Source organism: Podarcis gaigeae (genome assembly GCF_964106915.1).
Source record: "Podarcis gaigeae genome assembly, chromosome: 11".
NCBI lineage: Eukaryota > Metazoa > Chordata > Lepidosauria > Squamata > Lacertidae > Podarcis > Podarcis gaigeae.
This window is the reverse complement of record NC_139687.1, coordinates 11,088,342-11,098,663: the sequence shown is the minus strand read 5'-3', so window position 1 is coordinate 11,098,663 and position 10,322 is coordinate 11,088,342. Positions and strand designations below refer to the sequence as shown.

Here is a 10,322-nt window from a genome sequence, read left to right as displayed (position 1 = left end):
CTTGATGTTGTGATGCGACATCGTACACTGCACAACCCCTCCCCCACAATCTTTGGCTCAAGATGGAGCCTCTGCTTGTGAGCATAGGAATTATTTCATCCATTTTACCTTCTAACTGATGGCAGATGCACTGATGGCTCTCGGTTAGGAAAATTGTGTGGAGAAGCCGCATAGCCTTTGCATTACAGGGCTTTGTCTGCATGTTTTTCTTCCGTGGTTGAGTAACCCAAGATGTAAAAGGCATTTTTGTTGAGACAAATACCTGTGTCAGATTCGGAGTATCTCCTGCATGGTCTGCCACCCGTTCATCTCCTCTTCTTCATTTTGAAAATTTGTTGCAGTTTGTGCTTTCTTGAAGTGATATAGTTACTTGTCTCAGTGACGATGCCGATCCTAGAATGAATATTTGTCTTGGCATTGTTTGTGTGTGTGACAATGGTCTTGCGTATCCTTGCCTAAGTAGCCTTGCACTTTTAGAGGCAGCTCTGAGCTAGCCTTCTGTTGGGGTTGGACACGGCTGGGTCAGCCATTAGGCTTAGGCTAACAAGGCTGTAGCATCTCTTGCCAGTCTCTGATCCAGAACTTAACCCTTGCTGTCCCTGTGGAGCTTCTGTCTCGCTTGCTGCCTCTTCCTGTTCCTCTACACCTGAAGACACTGCCCTTTCTTCGCCAGCTCCTCCAGCTCCCTCTCCCTCAGGTACAGCCTCCTCTTCTTCTACCCTGAAGTTCTCTCCCACATCCGGGGAACTTGAATGTACTGACTCAGCCCTGACACCATGATAGGTTGCCAGGAACGGATAAGACAAGGAAAAGTCCTTTCTATACAATATTCACGGAGAGAGGCTTGGAAAGGCAGCTTCTTGAAATAATGGCATAACCCCGAGTGAGTCTCCACTGTTAGGAGTTCAGCCTACACTCGAGTAGGGCTCTGGGAGAGACACATGCCCAACTGGCATGTTCCCTCCCTCCTGGTCGATCGTTAGGGAGCTTCATAAGCTTTCTTCAGCCCGAACATCACAGCAACCGATGCCAACTGACACCGGCACACTTAGGGATCCGCAGAGTTTGTGCATCATGGCGCATGTCAGACCTCAGCAACTCAGCATTTGGCTAATCTACTTTATTTACATATAAACACACACACGGAGCACTGCAACATGACTCCCTCTCTCTCTAGCATCAGACAGCAAAGAGGAAAAAGAACAAAGGACAACAGTCCCACTTCACGGAACACAGTAACACAAACATCCTGTCTCCGTCACTTCCCACTCTGTGGAGTCAAAACATACACCGTCATGTGATAGACAACAATCCAACGACTGCAATCATGGAGCAGGAATTCTAACACACTGGGTGACTATGTGCCAATCCTCTCTCTCGCTTTCTCAGTCATGGAGTTGGAAGAAACCACAAGTGCCATCTAGTCCAACCCCCTGCAATGCTGGTATCTTTTTGCCCAACATGGGGCTCGAACCCACAACCCTCAGATTAAGAGTCTCATGCTGAACCATCCCATTTGTACCTTCTTCACAGGGTTGCTGTTGAAAAGGCAGGTGAAGAGGGAAATCCATGTATGTATGCCACCTTGAGGTCCTTGGAGAAAGGTAAGAAGTGAAACCATTTTTGAAAAGGAAACGAACAGGGTCCAGACTCAGGAAGGTCCTGAAAAGTATAATATATTAAAGTAGCCTTTCACAGCATGGCTTTCAAGACCTAAGAGACATATCAGAGTGATAGTCATGTGGTATGGAGAGTACTGAAACAGAATCATAATAAAGGCAACTTTTATCACATGTGGTGGAAATGTAAGGTAGTAAAAGAATTTTGGGAAATGATGTATAATGAGTTGGGAAAAAATGTTTAAAATAAGCTTTTCTTAAAAAACCCCCTAACCCCTTCATGGATCACTGCCTTGTCATGGCGAAGGGGTTGAATAACTCAGAGAAGCTATGAGCTATGTTGTGCAGGGCCACCCAACACAGACAGGTCATAGCAGAGGTAAAGGTAAAGGTAAAGGTACCCCTGCCCGTACGGGCCAGTCTTGACAGACTCTGGGGTTGTGCGCCCATCTCACTTAAGAGGCCAGGGGCCAGCGCTGTCCGGAGACACTTCCGGGTCACGTGGCCAGCGTGACATCGCTGCTCTGGCGAGCCAGAGCCGCACACGGAAACGCCGTTTACCTTCCCGCTGGTAAGCAGTCCCTATTTATCTACTTGCACCCGGAGGTGCTTTCGAACTGCTAGGTTGGCAGGCGCTGGGACCGAGCAGCGGGAGCGCACCCCGCCGCAGGGATTCGAACCACCGACCTTTCGATCGGCAAGTCCTCGGCGCTGAGGCTTTAACCCACAGCGCCACAAATGTGATCCACCTGGAGAAGGAACTGGCAACCCACTCCAGTATTTTGCCAGGAAAACTCCATGGACATAAAAAAGGAGAAGCTTTGAGAAGAAAGTGAGAGTTCCCAAGGCATGCTCTGGTTCATAGGGTTGCGGAGAATCGAACACGACTAAGACGACTAAACAACAACAGAAAACCTGAAGCTTTCCTTTTAAGTATTTTAGGTGCCGAAAACCCAAGGGAACAGAAAAGACTATTTCTGTTTGCAACCACGGCTGTGCAGATGTTCCCAGAGATGGAAAGAAGATAAAGTCCCTACCAGAGAAGAATGGCAGATGAAGTTGATGGACTATGCCGAAATGGCTAACATGACCAGAAGAATCAGAAATCAGGAAGATCGAAAGTTTAAAAAGGAATGGGGAAAATTTAAAGCTTTGTAAACAGTTAAAATTGTTAATAGGATTGGAATATCACTTGTAGTTTAAAGGTGAATTTTGGATACAATGGAGAGATAAAAGATCTGGATTATTATAAATGATGCAGGAGGAAATGATTAACAGTAGAACCCACAAAGGGGGGGAGGGAAGTCCAAGAGATTCATTGGAATCTAGTTTTTATGTTGTATGTGGGATATGAGACTGTAAAATTTCAATCTGAAAAACCAAATAAATAAATTTCTGAAGGGAAAAAAAGAAACAGAATCATAATACAGCTTCATCTTCTTTCAGGAACTTTTATGAGAGCCAGTGTGGTGTAGTGGTTAAGAATGGTAGTCTCGTAATCTGGGGAACCGGGTTCGCGTCTCCGCTCCTCCACATGCAGCTGCTGGGTGACCTTGGGCCAGTCACACTTCTTTGAAGTCTCTCAGCCCCACTCACCTCACAGAGTGTTTGTTGTGGGGGAGGAAGGGAAAGGAGAATGTTAGCCGCTTTGAGACTCCTTAAAGGGAGTGAAAGGCGGGATAGAAAATCCAAACTCTTCTTCTTCTTCTATGCTGAGACCTGTGTAAACCCATCAAGTCAATGTTGATCCTGGACTTGAACACTAACCAAGGCTTTCCCGAGCAGAGAACATGTTGCAGCCGTCGCTGGGCTGGTCCAATTGCCAATCCCTGAGGCTGCTGCCAGGTAGGTTCTCATCGATCATTCTACTTCCTAGCACATTATACTCCTAAAATTAATTTTATTGGTCTAATAGGACACAGAGGGACACTGGAGTTTTTCCTGAGCCTCATTTCCAAAATTAAATAGTGCAGCACAGTACATTAGGAGTCGGGGGGAAGGCTCTGTTTAGTCAGTACCTATTAAGAATGAAAAGTCCCAGCTTGCTATCAAGCTGAAGCATCAAAACACCATCCTAATTACAGTGATTTAAGTGAATCTGTCCTTGGGGTGAAGTTTCAATGTTCTAGCCCAATCTGCAGGCCACTTAAGCTGAAGTACTTGGACCTAAGCCAGTTTGGTCCTGTTGACTTAGATGAAATGAAATTGGCTTAAGTCCAAGTACTTTTTTGACTTAAATGGGTTACGGGTTGGGTTGCGAGGTGGGCATGTTTCATTGCAGTAGGGAGCCAGATTAAGAGATTCTTGATGGAACGAGGCATTTGAAGCAGTGCCTGTAAATGGGACACTAATGGCATTTACACAGGAAGGGAAATATTGGGAGATGTGGGCAAATTCCAGTGAATCAGAGCATGAATCTAAAGAGAAAGAAGTAGAAGAAGGAAGATCCTGGGAATTCTCCTAAGAAAACTGAATAAACAAAATGCAGAAAGTGTTGGGTCTAGAATTACACTTGTTGTTGCTGTTTAGTCGTGTCCGACTCTTCGAGACCCCATGGACCAGAGCACGCCAGGCACTTCTGTCTTCCACTGCCTCCCGCAGTTTGGTCAGACTCATGTTTGTAGCTTCGAAGACACTGTCCAACCATCTCGTCCTCTGTTGTCCCCTTCTCCTTCTGCCCTCCGTCTTTCCCAACATCAGGGTCTTTTCCAGGGAGTCTTCTCTTCTCATGAGGTGGCCAAAGTATTGGAGCCTCAGCTTCACGATCTGTCCTTCCAGTGAGCACTCAGGGCTGATTTCCTTCAGAATGGATCAGTTTGTTCTTCTTGCAGTCCATGGGACTCTCAAGAGTCTCCTCCAGCACCATAATTCAAAAGCATCAATTCTTCGGTGATCAGCCTTCTTTATGGCCCAGCTCTCACTTCCATACATCACTACTGGGAAAACCATAGCTTTTACTATACGGACCTTTGTTGGCAAGGTGATGTCTCTACTTTTTAAGATGCTGTCTAGGTTGGTCATTGCTTTCCTCCCAAGAAGCAGGCGTCTCTTAATTTCGTGGCTGCTGTCACCATCTGCAGTGATCATGGAGCCCAAGAAAGTAAAATATCTCACTGCCTCCATTTCTTCTCCTTCTATTTGCCAGGAGGTGATGGGACCAGTGGCCATGATCTTCGTTTTTTTGATGTTGAGCTTCAGACCATATTTTGCGCTCTCCTCTTTCACCCTCAATAAAAGGTACTTTAATTCCTCCTCAGTTTCTGCCATCAAGGTTGTGTCATCTGCATATCTGAGGTTGTTGATATTTGTTCCAGCAATCTTAATTCCGGCTAGGGATGCATCCAGCCCAGCTTTTCGCATGATGAATTCTGCATATAAGTTAAATAACCAGGGAGACAATATACAGCCTTGTCGTACTCCTTTCCCAATTTTGAACCAATCAGTTATTCCATATCCAGTTCTAATTACACTATTTAACTGTTAAAAAACATCAGAAGCCCTGCTTTGTGCAGAATGTGAAACTGGCATAGAAGTTGTGGTTTGGCTCCGTATGTGTATTTAACTTGAGTTGTGATCTTCTAGTTGCAGAAAGACAGAAACTTCCAGTAAAATAGAGAAATAGTTACCGTACCTTTCCGTGTATAAGATTGTTTTTTTCCTTTAAAAATCATGCTCAGAAGTGGGGGTCATCTTATACATGGGTAGTGCATAGGGTAGACATTTGATTGGTGGCTGCCGAGAATGTCAGCGCCTATTGTGTGTGTTATTGGTTGCTGCATCAATGGGTGTTGTTTTTCTGACACTCCAGCAGGTGGGCGATTGGCAGCTTCTGCCGATGATGGGACAGACGGGAGGCTGATTTAGCGATGCATGGGGGTGAGCAATTTTCGGCACCCCCCCAACAACTCTATGCCATCTCCCCACATTTTCTTAAATTTGAGTCCCCCCATGGGGGCAGAAAAGTACGGTAATTTATAATTACGTTTTCATGAAAAATGGGTGCAGAAAAAACCATCTGCTGATGAGGAATGATCCCAGTGTCTGTGAAACAGCACTAAAAATTTTAGGCAACAGTTGACAACACAATTGCACCAGAAGTCAGGTTCCTAGACCTTGGCCAGCATCTCTGAGGTCTGGCGAAGGCTCAGAGATGCTGTCTGAGGTCTTGCAAGGCCTTGGAACCTGAGTTCCAGTGTCACAGCATCTCTGAAGTCTTGTGAGGCCTCGGACATGACTTTCAGTGCTTTGCAGAAGTTGCATCAGGGGCTCTGTGGTGTGGGTGCTGAGCACCCACCACAAAATTGTGGGTGCTTGGGCCCCCAGGGCCTCCAATAGTTGCCGCCCCTGGTTAGCAGGGGGGTTTTTTGAACCGGAACTCAGTTCCAGCAGCTCTCAGGTGGGCACCATTGCCATTATAAGAAAAGAAGGGAGATGTTCATGTTGAGTTCCAGCACCTCTTTTTCTAGAAAAATAGTGTCTGTATCTAGCCTGAGCTTACTATGAAAATGACTGATGGATGAAAATCATTTAGATAAAGCTGGGCATATGCAAAATAGTCAGGGTTTGGGCTGCTATATGCACATTTATCTAAGTGTAGGCTGAATAAAGCATGGAATCATCCAGTCAGTATCCTGGCGGCGTGTGTTTGTGTAACAGCCATTTCTAATCACTTACTCTGCATGTGTCAGACACACTGCTAATCCTAGTAATGTGTTTTCTGTGCACCAATTCCTAATGGGACATATGTAAATTAGTATGCAGAGGAGGAAAGATGAGTCACAGTTTGAACAGCAAATGGGCTCCTCTACTTCCAAACACGACTGCTGTCATTTGTGCCAAAGCAAGACACCGTACATTGAGTGATCCAGTTTACACTTGGCTAGCTAAGTGCTCTCTGACTCATGGACACAGATCTCGTGAATCTGAGCTTCAGGGTGGATCTTACAGGCATTAGTATAACTGTAGTATAAAAAGCAAAAGTGGTATCTATACGGTTCATTAGAACAATGTCCAAATCCACGACTGTGAGATGCTTTCATTAAGAGCAACCAAAACCTCACAAAAGTGTAAGCGGACTTTTGAGTTCTCTAGAAACACATTATCAGGTTGGATATTATGCTGAACAGGGAGTGGGGGGAGGAGGGAAGTGAAATAAAAAAGAAAGAACAGAACTATGTCCTGAAGTTGCAGCCATAATGCTAACACTGAGGAAATTGGCAAAAAATGTATAAATCGAAATCAAATAAGTGTTGGAAATGTAAAGAGAAAGAAGGTTCTTTTTATCATATGTGATGGTCTTGCAGTAAGGTTAAAACTTACTGGAAAATGATATATAATGAACTGAAAAGGATGTTTAAAATAACATTTTTTTAAAAACCCAGAAGCTTCTTTTTGGGAATTACAGGGAGAGAACTACCTAAACTGTATAGAAACTTACTCACATATGCTACTACAGGGGCAAGAATGTTACTCGCCCCAAAATTGAAAGAAGCAGAAGTCCCAGCAAAGGAAGAATGGATACAAAAACCTACGGAATATGCAGAAATGGCAAAACATACTGGAAGAATAAGAAATCACGATAACAAGCTTTCTATAAACGAATGGAAATGATTTATTGAATATTTACAGATAAATTGTAAACAAGTAAGAACATTGGCATGATTGTTGCAATGACCTGCAGTTTCATAAGAGTATATATTTAAAGCAGATGAATAAATTAGGAATTTGGGTTAATTTGGATATGCAGAAGATATTAAGAATAAATTTAAGGAACTGCAGAAAGGGGGGGGAGACAAGTTTTGAAATGTTAAAGTGATTGTGAAATTAGTGAAATATATAAATTTGGAAAGCATAAATAAAATTTTAAAAAAGAAAAAAAAAATGACGCTGTAGCCATAATTTAAATATTTCAGTCGTAACAGAGGCAGATGCACTGAATTGATCCCAACATGCTGCATGTGCACAACATCACACATGTGTTGCCCTACCAACCCTGGCCAGGCCAACTAGGCCCTTCACCCCCACCCCACAGCCATCTTACCTTCGTGAAAAGGATGCACCAGGGCAAAGACGCTTCGTCCTGGTGCGTCCCTGGCAGAGATTGCCAGAGTGCTTTTCTGGAAGGTGCCCTTGTGATCTTCAAGGGGACCGCTGCAGGACTGGGGGGGACACACTGGTCCTCACCTTGAAAATATTTTTGGAGGGCCTCGCTCCCCCATCCCTCCCTAGATGGCACCCCTGAACTGAAGTTACTTCCAGGACAGAGACTGCAGGCTGGACTGGATTAATCTCTGTTAGATGCTGACTACATGAAACATACAAAGAAGATAATAAGAAAGGATCTAGCTACACGATATCTAGATATCAAAGGGAAGCGATGCAAGGGAAAGTAAAGCTGTTGAAAGGTGCATATAGTATTCTGTTAGAATGGGAGATGAAAGACGAGGAGGTGAAATCAGTTATGATTAAATGGACACAAGATATAGGTCATAATATTATGTTGGAAGATTGGGAAAGGTTATGGGAAATTGATTTAAAATTTACAGATTGTTCCTTGTTGAAAGAAAATTATATGAAGATGATGTATAGATGGTATATAACACCAGTGCAGCTAGGAAGAATGTATAAAACCAGTTCAGATATGTGTTGGAAGTGTAAAGAAAAGGAAGGGACCTTTTACCGTATGTGGTGGGATTGTAACGAAATTAAAAAGTTTTGGGAAATGATATACAGTGAACTGAAGAAAATGTTCCATCTAACATTTGTTTAAAAACCTGAAGCATTTTTGTTAGGGATTGTAGCGAAAGACCTGCCAAGGAAATTGAAAAATATCTTCATGTATGTGACAACGTTGGCAAGAGTCTTAATAGCACAAGGATGGAAGAACGAGGAAATCCTGACTAAAGAACGATGGCAAGAGAAACTGATGGACTATGTGGAGTTGGTGAAGTTGACACATAAACTACGTGACAAGGATAGCTGTGACTTTAAAGATGAATGGGAACCTTTTACAAAGTACTTAAAGAAACAACGAAATGAACTGGACTGCTTGGCAGGTTTTGAATAAACATCCACAAACTTTTTATTGTTAACAGCTAGTTAGATAAATTAAGGATCTATACAATTTTGTAATATGCAGAGAATAGCATTTGTTGATAAACCAGAGAGAGGAGCTGAAGGAAGTCAGAGGGGAGGGGAGGGGAGAGGAGAGGGGGGAAAATAGGGGGGAAATTAAGGATTATTATTTTTTAATAAAATGTTTTGTTGAAATTCCTAATAAAAAATATTTATATATTAAAAAATCTCTGTTAGATGCTGCAGGTATCAGGTCACCCATAAGAATATGAAAGAAAGAGGTAATAGCAGACACCCCCCCAAAAAAAACCCCCTAGTGGAACACAGTGCAAGGCTAGCTAGTGTGTAGCCACTCCCTCTCTCCTTCCCCTTGCCATAGCGCTTTGCTGAATTCCTCCCTATATTATATGTATGTCTCTGTAATACAGAACATGATAATATGCCATTAAGCAAAGGATTCAGAAAGTCTCGTTGTTAAAAACGGTGATGTATTTCTTGTGCAAGTGTGTGTTTTTGGGGGCGTACAATGGCACAGTGAATTGCAGTTGCTGCAGTCTGTAGCCAGGGTGGTGCAGCTTTGACCTTGCCAAATTCTCATCTCACTACCCCAGGTGTCATGCGGTGCAGCTCTCTGAGATTTGCTTAACTAAGATTAATAGTCACAGAGCAACGTTTGGGGAAGCACGCACTAGCACATTCAGCTTTCTGGTGATACCACATTACTACTAGCATGAAATAAAATAATCTGTTTTGATAGTTTGGGCTCAGGGCATGGGAGTTAGAGAGCAGGGGTATGCAGTGAATGTGTGATTTGCCTTGTAGAATTTGGAAGCAGTCCAATATCTGTTTCCAATCCACTCTCTGTTGCTCTGATTCAATTGATTATTTGTGTTTAAATCTGATCTTTGGCATATGAAGCTCTGTTTCACTCCATTGACTATAAGGAGTCTAAAAATGGCTATAACTTTTTTGCTTTTCACATAAGTGAATGAAATTTGCAGGCAAATATAAACCCATCCAGAGTGGGTTCAGCATACCAAATTTCAGCAGATGCACCAAAAATTTGTTTGTGTGTGTGTACAGGAATCATTACTGATTAAAAGGAAAAGAAAGAAAAGGTTTCTAACTTTTTAAAATTTTCTGCTGGAATTGGGTGGAAATTTCAGGTGTGGTTGTCCTTTCTGAGGAGATGAAACATCCAAATTTCAGAAGGGTCGTTGCAATGGTTCTCCAGGAAGGAAGGACTTCACTAATTTGGAATAAGAAAATACATTCAATGTTTCCTCCACTTTTCCAATTTTCGTCAGCTGGGTTTGAAAGCTTGGCACATGAGGGAGGTGCCTCTGGGTAAAGGTAAAGGTGGTAAAGGTACCCCTGCCCATACGGGCCAGTCGTGTCCAACTCTAGGGTTGTGCGCCCATCTCACTTAAGAGGCCGGGGGCCAACGCTGTCCGGAGACACTTCCTTGTCACGTGGCCAGCGTGACAAAGCTGTTCTGGCGAGCCAGCACCAGCACAGCACACGGAAACGCCGTTTACCTTCCCGCTATAAAGCGGTACCTATTTATCTACTTGCACTTAAGTGTGCTTTTGAACTGCTAGGTGGGCAGGAGCTGGGACCAAAAGACGG

The 10,322-nt window shown here is 43.5% G+C and overlaps 1 long non-coding RNA gene across 1 annotated transcript; it reads left to right on the top strand.

The window, feature by feature from the left end:
* Positions 1-1,531: 1,531 nt before the first annotated feature.
* On the top strand, positions 1,532-8,777 carry LOC310826851. The gene is made up of 3 exons (XR_014556029.1): positions 1,532-1,604; positions 3,337-3,464; positions 7,075-8,777. It is a non-coding gene; the product is annotated as an uncharacterized lncRNA (long non-coding RNA).
* The last annotated feature ends 1,545 nt before the right edge of the window (positions 8,778-10,322 follow it).